Source organism: Zonotrichia albicollis, chromosome 3 (genome assembly GCF_047830755.1).
Source record: "Zonotrichia albicollis isolate bZonAlb1 chromosome 3, bZonAlb1.hap1, whole genome shotgun sequence".
Lineage (NCBI taxonomy): Eukaryota > Metazoa > Chordata > Aves > Passeriformes > Passerellidae > Zonotrichia > Zonotrichia albicollis.
In genome coordinates this window covers 98,658,430-98,674,730 of record NC_133821.1, presented here as the reverse complement: position 1 = coordinate 98,674,730, position 16,301 = coordinate 98,658,430, and positions in this window count along the sequence as shown.

The window sequence follows — 16,301 nt, the reverse complement described above, 5'->3', positions numbered from 1 at the left end:
AAAAGTGGATTCATAAGCTGAAATCCAGAGAGTGGATTTCTTGATGAAGTATTATGAGACTTGCAGCTCTTGAAAAACATAGTAAAATAAACAGGGAATTAAATGGAGCAGAACCATGCAATTCTATTTGAGGGGATTCCAAAGTGCAACAAATACAGTATCTTTTGGCACCTCTAGGATAATGACCAGTTGTGTTCACTGATTCAATGATACTCATCACTTAATAAGACTGGGTAACTCATCACTTAATAAGACTGGGTAACCCTGAAGTCTGAGTAAAATTTGAATTCACATAATTATATGCTGCTTAATATGTTCCCTTCAGTTTTCAATTACAAAAAGTATTTTTGTACTGTTTTCCCTAAGGTTTTACTTAACTATTGTCTGATGCAGAATGGTTGCTGTATTTTACAGCACAGATGGGAGGTTTTGAATAGAAGTAGAATTAATTAAATTAGTTTTTGGTAGCATGACAAATCAAACACCTCAGTCCTTACAGAGAGCTCTAACAGATTTAGCAACATAGCCAGTGTTACTGTTGCTGTGTGCTTTCTAGTATAGTTTTCACTTGCTTGTTACTGCCAATCTGAGCTGAAATTCCCCTGTTGGGTGTCTGCTTCCAGCTGTTTTATTTTAGTTTGTTTTGGTTATTTTGTTTTGTATTATGATTTGTTTGATTTGGTTTTGGAAAATTCCATTTACAACAATTGAGCCAACTACAAGGATGAATTTAGGCAAAAATACATGGTTTTGTCCATTATAAACATAGCCATTTCTCTGAACAGCCCCTAGCATCTCTTTGCTTTGAAAAAACAAACTTTCAAATCTGGCAAGAAAACTGTCTTCGTTTCAGGGATATATTTTTCCATCTTCAGAAAAATGTGACCTGAAAAGAGTTAAAAATGTTGAGTGGAGGCTTCTTAAAATTGTACAGCCCTGTCCCTAGGAAGTTTCACCTGTATTATGAGTTACCTTGTGTTAGCCCTAGCTACAGTCTCACCTGAATGTAGGCATTCTTCCCTGAGAAAATCTGAGCTCGTGCCTTGCTTTGCTTATGTTGTGTCTAAACCAAGAAACCTCTAAAGGGCTTGTGTAACACAGCCCATCTCTCTCCCCTGGAGCATTTTTGCTGAGGCTGCCTGTTGTTAGAGAAGGTGTTGGCAGGAGGAAGCACATGAAAGACCCTTGTCTCTGGTGAGATGTTTGTGCTTTTTGTTGGTCTTCCTGTATTAACACTAAGGGCTACTCATAATCATAAGCTTCCAGTAAGCTTTATTGCTAACTGCTATCCCAGAACATAAAGTGATTCCAGAAGGGATCTGGAAGGGAATGGTGTCTCTGAATGGAAGGAATGGAAGAGTGCCTCTGAAATCCCATAGACAGAAGAAAAGGTACTGAGATGGGGAGAACAGAGCAGCTAAGCACTCTGAGATAGGTGTCATTCTGGAATATTTTTGTGGAAAGGCTGTTCTCCTCATTGGGTGGGATTATGGAAAAGGAAGAGGAGATAAAATACTGAAATGCATGTTCAGAGGCTTCAGATTTAATGATCTAGGTAATGAAGGAAGGAGTCAGTTGTTATATTCCAGTACAAAAAAGCAACTGTTAGGTATAAATTCTGTAAGCTTTTATATACACACACATAAGTAGATAAGTGGTGGGAAGGACAGTGGTGTCAAAGTAACAGAAGCTTGTTTTAAAAAGCTGAGGAGGTTGATGCACAGACTGATGTACAGCTTTCTGAGCTGACATTGTGGGTTATTACACTGCAGTTCTGAGGTGTCACTTGAAAATTTAGTATGAAAGCTTAAATCTGAAATCATCAATCAAATAGTAAGAGGCAGAGATACTGTTTTTAATAATAACTATGAAGTAACCTGGCAGGCAGCCACACAAATTTAAGGCCTTTTCTATGAATTAACATGGACTAAAGGCTGCAAAGGAAAAAGAGGTGGGTTCTTGGACAGTGATTTCAAAGGAGATGGTGCTCAGGTTTAACAGGTCATTGCTACCAAAAGGGCCTCATCATTTCCAGTTTTGTGTTCCAATATGTTAATTTGTGAAGTAATTGATGAGTTTTCCTCCATCTCTCCCAGTCCTCAATGACTGAGTGAACTCAGTAGCCTGGCAGAAATATAACCAGGCAGAAAAGTTTATCACCTTTTGCTGAATTCATTCAATCAGTCATTTGTTTAAATTAATTATGTCAGGAGTCTTTACAAAGCATCAGAACATGAAGGAAGAGATGGGATTGCATGACCAGCTGGGGGGCTGGAGAGAGTCTCTGTAGGCATCACCAAAAAACAGTGAGATAACCTGAAGCTGTGCATTTTCTTTGACTTGTCAGGAAGTTTGCCTGCAAGAAACCATTAGGTATGGCACCAGCTGAAATTCTTGGTAAATCTCGGGAAATGCAACCCATGATTATGGTTGGTCAGTGGTATCTCAGGAATCTTCCCAGAAGCTGAGTCCAGCAAACACTGAGAAAAGGTGCATGCCCACAGAAACCTACCTATGGGCCTTGCAAGCTGATAATATCCACAATATTAGTGTGAGAAATTAGGTTCTAGCTACCTGTAAAGGTGGAGAGGCCAATAGTAACAAAATGCAAGAATGAGGTTGTGGTATGCAGTGGTTTGAGAGAGCATATTGTTTCTGCTCACCAGAAAGGGCTGTAGGTGGTGTTGAGAGTGAGTGGTTAAACTGCCTTGGCTTCTGCTCAATGTAGTGTTTTCATTTTCCCAGCTGAGTTCTCAAAAGCTGATAGATTTCATCTGAAGAAATGGAGGTTTTTCTCTTCAGCATCTCAGGAATTCTTGGTCTAACTAAATCAGTTTAGGACCACTATCTGTTCTCTGCTACTGATATATCCCACATTTTCCATCTTTATAGTAAGTATGTGGATTTTAAAGTAGTTCATGAAGTCAGAGTAAAACTCGAAGGGACTTCAAAGTTATTTGAAGTGGCTTATTAGTCATTATTTGGTGTTTTCAGCTGATTGAAAATAACTCATGAGGATGAAAGTTTCTTGGGTCAAAGAAGGGATGTGTGTGAGTGTGTGTGTGTGTGTGTGTGTGTGTGTGTGTGTGTGTGTGTGTGTGTATTTTCAGACCCTTTCCCTAATATTTGTCATCCTATGATAGACAGCAGATCTCTGATACCTCTCACCACTATGTGCTTGTACAGAAGGGTCTGTTTTCACCTGCACATACTGAGAGACAAGTTTTTCAGACAACAACTCACTGAAGGACAGAGGCACAGAGGCACTTGCCCTCTCTAAGATACACCAAGATACACCTTTTTTTCAAGTCTGAAAAACTTGTCTCTCAGTATGTGCAGGTGAAAAATTACCAAAGAATTACCTCAAACCTGTATGTGCCTCAAAGTTTCCTGGTCTGAAAAACAGTTTGAAGCTAGGGAAGCTTTAGGATGAAAGTTCATATATAAATTCCCTGTCCTTACTCTTTCCTAGACATCAGTTCGTGCCTGCTGTTGTAACTCATTCTCTCCTGCCCTTGGCCATAGACCAAGACAGGAGCATGAGCTGCCTGAACTTTGGTCAGACCCAGTATGGGCAAGCTTGTGAACAGGAGTATCCACATCATAGGCATCCTCCAGATCATCCTCACACTAAAAAGAAGGAAAAGTAAGATACAACATCCCTCCCAGATGGAGGAGCTCTCTGAGATCCTAGCTTTTATGGGGTGCACAGAGTGTGGCTCAGGCTGTGATTTTGCAATAACTTATTTCAGTTGCTGAATTCCCCATTCTCAGTCAGTTCCTTGACCCACACATTCAGCAAGCTCTATGCTGAGCCATAATGATAAATCATCAGAAAATTTAGCTCACTGCTGACATTTGTGTTCTGAAACTGCAATCTTAGATCTGATCCTTAGAGATGATCTTTGCTTATGTTTTGAAGAAGGGACTGAAAGATGGAGGGACAGTCCCACTCAAACCCACATCCAATACTCTCATGGATCAAATACAAGGAAGTGAAGCTACTCACAGCATGATCCTCAGAATGGATGTAATCAGGATTTATACAATTAAGGCAGTGGGTAGAGTGAATAAAGATTGATGTTTTCCAAATCATCCAGAAGTAGAAGTAGGGACAGTTGTTGAAACTAGTAGGAAATTGGTATAGAAAAGATAGAATGGAATATACTTTTTTTGTAGCAGATATAATGAACTTGTGGAATTTACTGCTGGCAGAAGTTTTGGAAGCAAATGGGTCAGCACACTGGAAAGGAGACGAAACAGTTAAATGGACTGCATATTCTTAGAGAGATGCAAAAAGAATTTAATAGGGATATGCTCCCTAGCATCCCTAATATGATGATTGTGGATGCTGGAGTAGAATAAAGGAAATTTATATGCCTGGCTTGTTCTCTTTAAATAGTATCTCTTGTTATTAAAGAAAGGATACTGGTTATAGCAGGATGTTGGTCTAACCCACTATGACATCCTTTATGTTCTTTTCAGGGCTCTGATTTTGTATCTACAGGTACGTGAGAATAAATACCATGTTGGTAGGAGTTTGTATTTTAATTTTTGAAGATGATACCTCAGGGTTCTCTTACTTCAGTGAGACCTGAACCATAGGCCACTAAAACTGCTTTGTACCCTATTAAGGAAACATACTCTTTTAACACAGTCCACATAATATCAGGGCTTAGATAGGGACTCTTAGACTGAACTATAGCCCTCCTGATGTTGCACCTTCCCCTGAGATCCTTTTGCTTTGTCTGTGTAGAACTTGATGAATACTCATGTCTCAGGAAAGATTTTGTAAGTTGTGATAGAATTTCCCCCAGGATATCAGTGTATTTTGGAAATATTATTTGATAGTCATCTGTTGGAAAATATCTAGTGCAGCTGAAGGAGAGAGAGTGCCAGATTAGACAGATTACTAGGCATGAATCCCAGCCCTTATTTGTATGAGTACTCCTTCTGCCTTTAGATAATCACATTAACATCAGGAGTATTGCTTACAAATGTACTACTGAGAAAAAGTGGTGAACAGGCTTGGGCCCTCAAAGCAACATTCTTTTTCCAGCACTTTCCTTTTGAAATTCTGACCTTTTTCTCATCAGAGTTGGTACGTCCATAAGGAGGACCACCCACTGCTCAGCAGCCTCGGGTAATGATTACCAACCCATCTTTTACATCTATCAGAAGTAACATTTTTAAGAGTTCAGATGTTGTTTTCCTTCCCTTTCCTAAGCTCTTCCCACACTTAGAGACACACAAGTACTGTGTTTCATGCTTGGTTGGTTATGAAGCCAGATCTTTTGTCTCCTCTGAGGGTTTTTTTGGTGCCCCTCCAGTGCAGATGAGCCAGGAACCTTCCACAAACATGTGCTAGAGGAGCCCCCAGTGGGTGGTGAGACTGGTATCTCATGGTGGTTGTCATCAGGCAGCGTGGGTTAGGATATGTCTTGCCAAGCCTGCCTGGAGAAGCATAGCTCAGTGAGACCGTAGGGATATTGCCTAGTAACAGCAGTAACTTAATTTGAGAAAAAGAGAAGAAAGCTGTCTCCATTTTTTTGTGGCTGAGGATACCCAAAGGAGTACTGGTGGGAGTGCAAAGGGAAGATTATGAGCATCAAATGATAGAAAGTGGTTACATGTCTACTGTTGGGTGCAATTACTCACGCTTGGAAAAGATGAAGTAACTTTTCTTTATACACCTAAAAGAGGAAGCCAAGTTGAAGTACTTACATAATTCAGCCACAAACGTGAAAGTGTGAGATAATGCCAGCAACACTGCAACATAAAATCCAGATTTCAAGCCAAACACCCATGAAGGAAGAAAAAGTATTCCATGGAAAATATCATATTCTTGCAGTCTTTCTGACCACAGAGTTACACTCATTATGGTAAAGCTATAATTGCAGCCTTGTGAATAGAGTGCCACAGACAATGGCCTGTCAGTGTTTTTCCACTATGAACTCTCATGTGAGGTTTGCAATTTTGTGAAATACAATTATCTTTGGCTGGGATATTCAGCTACATTCTCATCCCAGAAACTGACCTTTTTTGTGTGCATGTTTGTTTCCTTTACCAAGTTGTTCAAAGTTCATTGTTTGGTAAGTGTTTGAGCCTTTCTGATTGCTTGGCTGCTTGTGCCTTATCTGTACTCTGAGGATGTGTGAGGAGTTTGCTGTCACTGGTAATGCATCAATGCTTTGTAAAATTTAGGGCTGTGAGGCTGTTGCAGAGTCCACACTTTGGACCAAACTGTCTACATTTGTAGTGATGTGGTTTGAGAAAGTCAGGGCAGTGGGATTATAGCAAATTAGCACTGACTAGCATACCCAGGCATGCACAGCAAAACTTGCTTTAGGGAATACTAGAGTATATTATTACAGCTATGGAAGGAAGGAGAATTGGCCAGGCGCCAGTTAAATGGGTAAAATTGTAAAGATTTGTCTGTTTTAAAGAAAAAAGAAATTCTAAATTGATGTTTCAAAAAAATCTTCTGAAACCTGTAGGATTAGAGAACCCCTGCAACATGCAAAAAACACTTTTGCAGTTCTGATTATGGTAATAGAGATCCAAATCAGCCTAGTTCATTTTTTTCACAGATAACTCAAGGGGGAAAATACAGTGCCAACATTGAATGCTGATTCCCAGATTGAAGTATGTTTAGTTACAAGTGCTAACCATGTAACACCTTCATATGAACTCCTGTAGAAATAGGGCATCTGAAATAACTATTTATGTAATGCCTTACTTAAAAATAATTATTTTGAGAAAAATAATACATGCACTTAAGGGATCTCACCTGCAGTTGGATACAGTTCAATAAACATGAATTTATTCATTGTCAATCAATGCCCTGGAAGAAAACATGAAATCCTTGTGCTACAGAGATCTCTGGTTGCTTCAGCAACTTGTTACAGGTTGTGGGGTAAAGCTGCTGAGTTCACATAGTTTAAAATAAATATGAATCAAAGCAGTTTATTGCTTTATTAGCAGAGTGTAATTATACAGCAATCAGTGAACTATGGAAATGAGATCTGTAGTACAAATAGGCAAAGCATGCTAGAGATTTCGAAACAGTCTTCTGTAACTGATCTGAGAAACATGCAGGTACACATAGGCACAGAGTTGTATGGGCCCCCTCAACTCATGGGCAGTATGGGTTACAAAAACATCCCTCTTCCCAAAGATTGCAGATTTCCCTGTTTACTTGTCTCCTGTAGGAGATGTGGATCCTCTATCTTTTTACAGATCCCTGAAGTTCCCTACAAGTCATGGGCTGAACCACACACCCTTTAGATAGTTGTTTCCCTTCTGAGGTCTGTCCTGTTACGAGTTTTCACACTTCTTGAATAATTTTTTTAAGTCTGGCTCCTGCTTTGTGTCAAGTATTTTTGTAATTCCCCAGTAACTGTTTAATCTGGCTGATGATCATCTTCTGTAACATAATCAGTCTGGGCAAATGCTGGCTGGGTGTGTTTCATCTGCAGACACACACAGATACTCAATTCACACACATCTTCATCTTCAGCCATGACATTACCTGTGCCATTTGTCCAGGGCGTGCTCTGCATCCCTGCCAGGTCCATACTGAGGAAGGGCCCTCCCTGGGAGGTGCATGGGCCACAGGAGCAGGGAGAGGAGCAAGGGGCATGGCCGAGCTGCCTGCAGCCATGTGGCTAACGCTGTTCAAACCAGAGTGACTTCTGTTCTGGATGCATCCCCCTCAGTAGATGGTAATGATAAGTGGGCAAGCAAATCTATTTCCAGACTCCCTTCATGCTCCAAAATCCAAAAATAAAATTAACAGTTGCTTTACTAAATGTGTTTTGAACACCTATTATGATTCTCAATAAAGGCATCATAAATGGGATGGAAACAGCAAATTGGATCATTGGAAAAACTGCAGAGAGACCATCTGGACCTGGAGCTTTAATGGATTGTAAAGAATTTACATTTCACACTCCTACAGTTAACATTTTTTTATGTGATAAAGACATTTGGATAATTTTATTTTTTGGGTGTTTTACATAAAACAAAGAGCCATGATTGAAACTGGAACTGGAGTCAGGAAATAACTTGATTGTGTACAATGTGGTAAAGTGCTAACAAATACCCATGTGCTACATGATTAATTTAGTATAAATGCCAGTTGTGGATTTGATTTGTCAGCAGTTGGCTTGGGTTTTGAGATTACTGGCCGATAATTTAATTGATGATTTGATCTATAACAGAATCTCAACTTTTGGGAATGAAAGAGAGTTGCAGTGATAGTGAAATGCATTAACTGCATGCAGAGCTGTTAGCTGCATAGAGTGGATATTGATACGTTCTGGGGCCTTCATGCAGCTGGTGAATAGCCTACAATATGATTTATGGTGGTAAATCAGGACAGGGAATCGAACCAAGTGACTGCTATTGTTTCAATATGTCTTCATGCAGTGTTTTTGAATTGCAGATACAGAGGCAAAGCACACTCTGGGTCTGTCTATAAATACAGCTGCAAAGTATGGCACTGCTCTTGCCTCTGAGTCAGTCTCTAATCTGTGTTCTTGGCATATCAGCACTGGGCCGTAGGGAAGGGCCATCTGTCAGAGGTAATTGAAAATGGAGGCACTGACCATCTGTGGTATTTAAAGTCTCCTGACATTTTTTGTGAGCTAAAGGATAATTCAGTGTTAGAATTTATCTTGTATCTACCTATTATCGTCTACATTTTTCAAGGGAATACATTACTCTGTTGTCTTTAATTTCCATTGCCCATCTCTTTATGTCGCACAAACCTATTTTTCACCCCTCTCTGCAGTTCACTCTTGACAGAAGTGACCCCTGTAAATCTTTGTAAGTTTGAGAATTTTTCAGAAGATGTGCCGTGTAAATTATAAGTTACTGTTATTGCTGGACCAAGCAGAAGCTTCCCTTAAAGCCTTAAGATTTGACCAGGCTAAAATGAAATTAGATCTGGTTTCTACTTTGCAAAAGTCAATCAGTGCTGTATTACATTGCTTTCCCATTTTTCCTATGATGTAAATGATTTAGCAAATGGAAAGGCCAGCTCTATTCCAAAGAAAAGATGTATAAATGTACCTGCAGACTTCCTGTATGTGCTCAGCTATAGCTGTTAACACTAAATAATAATGTACACTGCTTGTGGGATCAAACTCTTGATTACATTAAGAAATTAATAAAGATTTGTAATGCTTATTTTGCATATCAAACTGCTGAATTTTATTTAAACATTTTTGGGTGTGTCAGTGTGAAGGAAACCAGCTCTGTCAGGTACACAGACACCCACATACAAAGAGTAAGTTTTCTTTCTTCCAGGAAAAAAAAAAGTTGTTGGAATATTTTTGTTAACTATGCTTCTAATCCAGGCATTTAAATACTGTACATATGCTGAGCTCACATGAAGAGAAAGAAAAGATATAGAGAATTTTTATTAAAGATGCACTCCCAGCAGGATTTGAAGTACACTACTTTGAAATACAAAGCCAGAACTTTATTATCAAAGCCAAGCAAATTTTCTGAACATATTCAAGGTACTGTTAGGGTAAGTGAAGGAAGCCTGTGAAGTTGCTTGGAGTTCAATAGTATAAAAACTAAAACACATTTATGTTTCAGCAGATGGTTGGCAGAAATCAGAATGGAGCCCGTTTTTTTGAGCAGGATCTGCATGCACACAGAATACAGAGAGGAGAGACGAAAGGCTCATTTTCTGCACAGCCTTGTGCTCTTTCTAGGCAAACACTCCATCAGTGTTAGGCAGTGGGGCTCTGAGGATGGGATGCAAAAAGGAGCACAGAGCAGCTGAGTATGAAGGCTGTGTATTTGTGTCCCAGGGCAGGGGATACACCAGGGTATTCCACCCTTTCCCCATAGCATCCTCCTCTCCCATTTCATCTTAATACTGCAGTGCCAGGAGAAGAGTGCAGCATATAGGAGTTGCAGAGTAGAGAATGCAGAGGCTGCCGTGGCATGCTCATCCCTGACACCTTAGAGTAATGGTGGTGTTGGCAGTCCTGGCCCCTGCAGTGTGCTGAGGCTGCAGTGCTCTGCACACCTGCATGAAGCAGCATGATTTGGACCACAGAGAGTGCTGTGACCATCTGCCTGTTTATTTTCAGAATTGGAAGCTGGCAGCTGGTTGTAGAGCTGGGAGGAAGGTGACTTTGTCACCTCCCTGTTCTTGCCACCTCCAGAGCCTGCTTTTAAAGGCCTGAAATGAGTTGCCAAAAAATTTCACTGAAAGACTGACTCTTTCTTAGGGTGGAAGTGTTCTTATCAACCACCAGAGACTATAGACTAACTGGCTTTGGTTTCCAACAGGAAAAAAATCTATTTGGATTTTAGTGGTATTTTTCTTCCCTCAGAAGCCTTTTGAGGCATGAATCCTGTGTTAGGATAATTAGTCTGACACAAACTAGCTATCAAATTCATCACCTGAGGGAGTTTCTGAGCTATTCTTGGGTACCACATTGCCTCATAGAAGCTTCTGCTGTCTATTGCATTCCTGCTGCTGTTTGCTGTCTCTGAGGAAAGGAAGGAATTTGCACTTTTTTAGGGGTTGGTTTGGAGGCTTTATAGAGGGAGGAGGTAAAATTGGTTCAGAGCCTTCAACCACAGACTCTATGAAATGCTTGTGTTTCCAGCATGGACATGGTGCTCGTGGTCAGAGTCACACTTCTAATACTACAGTGAAGGAATGTACTTCTGCAGCTTCTAATGCTCTACCACTGTTATCTCTGTCACCATCATCTTCTGGGACTAGAAGCATCTAATTTCAGCCCAGTCTGTCAAAACCTCTAGTGATCTGAATTCCCTTTTTATGCCTTTGCATAGAGCAATATCTTAGCTGCATTTGATGACAGTGGTTTTAAAAGATAAGGAAGAAAATTCTCACTCTTGTTTATGATTTCAGACTCTTTTTGGCAAAAGGTTCAGTGCACCCACATTTAAATGTAACTTAGTGTTCTTCCTTCCTATTTTTGAAACTTACTGTGCATGTATATTATGGAAGACGGATGTTACTAGCACAAAACAGTGTGCTTGTTATCTATTATACCATGATATATTTACTGAGAAAATTTCAATAAATAAACCACAGGCTTGAACCTCTGAACCCTTCTGAACCAGCTGATTCCCATGGTGGGTTCAGGAGTTTTTATGGATGGATGCTGTGTTCTCATGAGAATTTTACTGAAGCTCATAGACTCAAACTGACTAGCAAGAGAATTTATGAGGTTACATGGGAACGATCACATCTTTCATTCCAACACCCTATGAGTTATTAATTTTACCAGCTTTTCAGTTTTCAGTTATTCTAGATTAGAGAGCTGATTAAAGGTTTTTTGCTAAAAATTGTGGGGGAAAAAAAAAAGAAAGAAGGGGGAAGGTCATAAGTTACTAAAGGCATCAAAGAACCCTTGTCAAGATGGATAATAGAAAGGGTGAATAGTGTTCACTATGCATTTGCTTAGCCTCTATTCTGTTTATCCTCTTGAATCCTCTAAAATTCCTCTTGTGATTTTGTTTAGATTTAGAACAATCTTGATGTTCTGTAGCTGCTAATTATCCCACTTGAAATTTAACTTAAAATGTTATTTTGCATCATGTAATTGAGCTGGAAAGTTGCCTAATCCAGGAGTTGAGGTCTGTGCTGGTGAACTACAGAGGAAGTGGTCTAAGTAAGACTCCTTTCTGGGGATATTCCAACATTTTATTACATTGTGTGTACTAATGAGTAGAGAAAAAGACTGTGAGCCAGGAAGGGCAGAGTTTTAATCAAATGACTCATGATATGGCCCTCGGCAAAATACGTGACCTTGTAATTCAGTCATCTTAGCTGTAACAGTGGGTTAAAAAAAGGGTTCAGTGTAGTGTTCGGGCAGAGATACATTTGTGCCTGCTTCAGATTCATTCAAGGTCTGCAGTTTTTTTCCTCCTATGGAATAGATACAATGGGAAGACAGAAGATCTCCTTTCAGCTGCTCCAGAGAAGCTCAAATCCTAGAGGACATATTTTTCCTTGAACAAGAGCTTTTAAAACTGTCAGATGGTGGTCAGTCCTTTCCTCTTTCTGATTCACCTGTGAGTGATCAAATTTGTTGGCCATGGTGGTGATCAGGTGCCAGGGAGACCAGGCACAAGGAGGATGAAGATGCACATTTTGAATGGTTGGCTCAAATCAGGCAGAAATTGCTGGTGCAGTTTGCCCAACCAGACAGAGCTAGGAGATTGTCTGGACTGCACAATTTGGGACACTGATGCCCAAAGGCTGTTCTTTAATTGGTATGTGATGTGCATCAGATTTCCAAGTGGCACTGGAAATGCCGGCTTGGCCACCAACAAGCTGTGGTTGTTTAAGATGTCACAGGCCTTGTTTTAAATCAAGGGTACATCTTTGGTACTTGGCTAGTGCTGTGCTATTTAAGAGCAGCCTGTTTCTTCTGCTGCTTCCTTCAGCTCTGTGTGTTAGTCCTTATGGCTGTCTTGGATCGGGGCCCCAGAACTCCACCTGGGAAGCTTCAGGCTCTCAGCAGTGTGTGGAAGCACTCACCTGTCCCCAAGATCCTGTCAGATAAAAGGTGCCATACAGAAATATCAAGGCAACAAACCTATTGTGTGTCTAAAGATTTCAGGCCTTAAAAGAGGAAAAGAACTGGTTCATTTTGCCAGATTTGGAGCCACCCATTTTATTTCAGTATCACATTACACGCTGCATTCTCATTGTCTTTCAGAAATGTGGGGAAGAAAATTTGGGGAGGTTTTACTGCTTACCTGATCTGCTTTCATACCCTTAAAGACCTGTTGTGATGGCAGAACAGGAGGAGTTGGAGTATCCTTGGTTCTTAGCCTACAGACTTAGCAGAACTGCATTTTCATATGATTGCTTAAGCATAGGGAAACCATAATAAATATGTCCCATATCTCTAATCTTTGCTACCTCAGAACAGGAAGGAATGGGCAAGGTAGGTACTGTAGTGCCTGTTGTAAATCAGTTGATCTGTGTATTTTCACATGTTTATGCAGAACAGGTTGACTAAGCCTCTTGTGCTTCAGAGAGAAAGTATCCTTGAGCTAACATTTTACTGATCCTGTTAAGATTAAAATAGGAGGAAACTGTGTACAAACAGGACTACAAATCATTGAAGTTATTTAATAAGAGCAAGACTCTAGGTTGGCTCAAAACCAATCTGGAAAGGCTCTTTGCTGACCACATCTGGCCTGATTTTTTTTTCTGTCTTATGTACTTTTATGAATTTGGTTATCCTCTCTTTGACATTTCACATTCATTAGGTTTCTTTGTTTTCTGGTTTGGTTCATGTGAGCACAGCAGTTTGGAGTTGGATCATTATTCCTGAAGTTCTGCAGCATTTAAGGAGCAAATGCAGAAACATTGTTTTATTATTTAATAAGGTCTTTACATTTTTCTCATGTTTATCAGCCCACAGCATACCATGAATCAATAAAGAGGTTCATTTTATATCTCTGAATGACCATCAGGTTCTCATGGGACTATGTTGCAAGTAATGCAACTGTTAGGAATGGGCCAACAACAGTTTGGGTGTTTGGTGTCTCTGGCAAATAAAAAATTGTTCTCCTCATAATTGCTCCCTTCAGCCATATTGCTGATTATCTGTATTCTTTTCCTGACAGCCACTGCCCAGCAGAGGGGATGGCTGCTAAGCCTGTATCTCTCCTAGAACTGCCCTACTTTGCTCTCTGAACAATTATTTCAGGCTCTGGCAAACGTCTGTTTGCACAAGCAGCTGGCCTGGTGCAGCGTGCTGGCTGACACTGGCATGCTTTTACTGCCTTGTTCAGGTCAGCATCCTGCCCTGCTGCCTCTTTGCCAGCTCTGGCTCTGCCAGCTCCCTACACTTCTTCAACCAGGGCTGCAAAACACAAAGCTTACTAGTAACTGTTTAGTGGCTTAGAGGTAGTTTTAAATGTAGGAACACAGATTTGATTGTTGTGACCTAGCTAGAAATTATGATTTCAACTTGTCCTTCCAAGTGTGCTTCACTATTTTAGATATTTTCTGGTAAGGTATTATTTGACCTTTGTATTATCTGTCAGTGATGAATCTCTGGCCTAATCTAGGATTGTGGTGCCCTATTCCTCCATCCTGTTTATCTGTTAGCAAGAAAGGCACTGGCTGTTCCCTACCCATCCACAAAGAAGAAAAAATGCCAAAGGCCTTCTCATTAGCAGAGTTCAGGCTGAGAGAAGGGATGATCTGAGCAGCATTTCAATTTGGAGAACTTCAAATAAAATAAAAAAAGAGGAACTTCTAAAGAATGTTTTCTAATTATGGTTTCTGCTGGTTTTTGGAGTTGGAGTTTGGATTAAAAGAATGAGAGAAGGAATCTCCTTTTCTTGAGGTATTGATGTTGTGGAATAGCACAGAAATGTTTTGGAAATACTACTCAGCCATTTTCTTTCACAGCCAAAGAAAGAAAACCCAAGGGAACTGTTGCCTTCCTAATTGTGGAAAAGTACAGGACTGCAACTCAAACATGCTTTTCCCATCTTCATTTAAATTATGCATTATAGTTTAATCTTATTTCCATAGTGTGGAAAACAGTGGATAAATTTGAACTCTAGGTCATGAAAGATATACATATGAATATTTGCAGAAAATGTCCTCATTGGGTGCTGCTTCAGAGTATCATTTCCATTTTAAAATTCCACATCCTTAGGACAATTATGTCAAAGAAAGTAAATTTCATCAAATATAATTGAAGTATGTAAAATGTTCTTTAGATATGTTTAAAAATATAGTCTAATAAAATCGCTTTCTAATGGCACTACCATTTTATTATTTATTATTTTCAGGCATGTTTTTGCTGGCATTTTCATCTATGTTTGGCCTCATTTTAATGAACTTTTAACTGCTTAATAGTGATTATCTGGAACACAAGAATCAAAGGTAGTTAAAGTTCCTCAGACCTAAGAAGAATACACAGAAGTACTGCTCAGCATTTTATACAGTAAGCTGTGGAACAATGAGCTATAATCACCTCCTGTTAAAACAGCAAAATAAGAAATATGCCTGTTTAGGCTTGAAGTTGGCAGCTGTTCAGAAGGTTGAGACAATGAGAAATTGTGGAAATTCATAGCCTTATTTTTCCTTCACGCCTCTTCTATGTCAGTTTTTTAGGTTGTGTATGGATGCTTAAAACTTAGTTGCTCTGGAAGCTCTGTATTTTATCCCTTCATTGTTAATAGTGATAGCCTGAAGCCAATAAAGCTCAAAAAGATGTCAGTTGTCATTTTTCTAGGCACCAGGCAAAACACAATTCAGCCTAACATAGTAGTTACATACAGTTCAAATAGATGGGAGAAAAAAAGAGGCGGCAGCATCCTCATTTTACAGATAAGGAATTAAAACAAATTTAAAAGATGGCAAGTGTATGGCTCATCTTACTGACCTGAGCTGCAAGTTAGATGTTTTATCCTGAGCTAGCGGCTTGAGCTCCTTCCCTGGCAGACACAGAAAGCCTTCACTAATTTATCCCATCTCTCTTAAAAATCTATATTAGAATAAATAGAATGGGTGATCCTGTGGTGAGGCTCTTGCTCTATCTCTCTACTGACTATAAGGGAAGCCAGAAGTAAAAGTTTTGTCCCCACTCCTCTCATTGCAACTGGAGGGACTTCATGCAGGACTCGGCGCTTAGTAAACATCGTCTTATTGGGCTCTGCCCATCCATCCAACCATTCCAGGTCTCTCTGCAGAGCCCTCCTACCTTCCAACAGATCAACACAGGCTCCCAGCTTAGTTTCATGTGCAAATTTACTGATGGAAGACTCAATCCCTTTGTCCATGTCATCAGTAAAAATATTGAACAGAACTGGCCCCAGCACAGACCCCTGAGAGACACCACTGGTGACTGGCCCCAGCTGGATGCAGCACTGTTCACCACCACCCTCTGGGCCTGGCCATGCAGCCAGTTCCTTACCCAGCAAAGAGTGCTCCTGTCAAGCCCTGGGCCGCCAGCTTCTCCAGGGGTGTGCTGTGGGAGACAGCATCAAAGGTCTTGCTGAAGTCCAGGTACACAACATCCACAGCATTTCCTGCATCCACCAGACAGGTCACCTGGTCATAAAAGAAGGCCAGGTTGATCAAACATGACCTAGCCCTCCTAAACCCACACTGGCTGGGTCTGATACCCTGGCCATCCTGCATTTTGGCCACAATAACCCTCTGCAGTGCTGCAGGCTGGGGATGGTGAGGCTGGACAGTGCCCAGGCAGAAAGGGACCTGGGGGTACTGCTCAATAGCCGGCTGGACATGAGCCAGCAGTGTG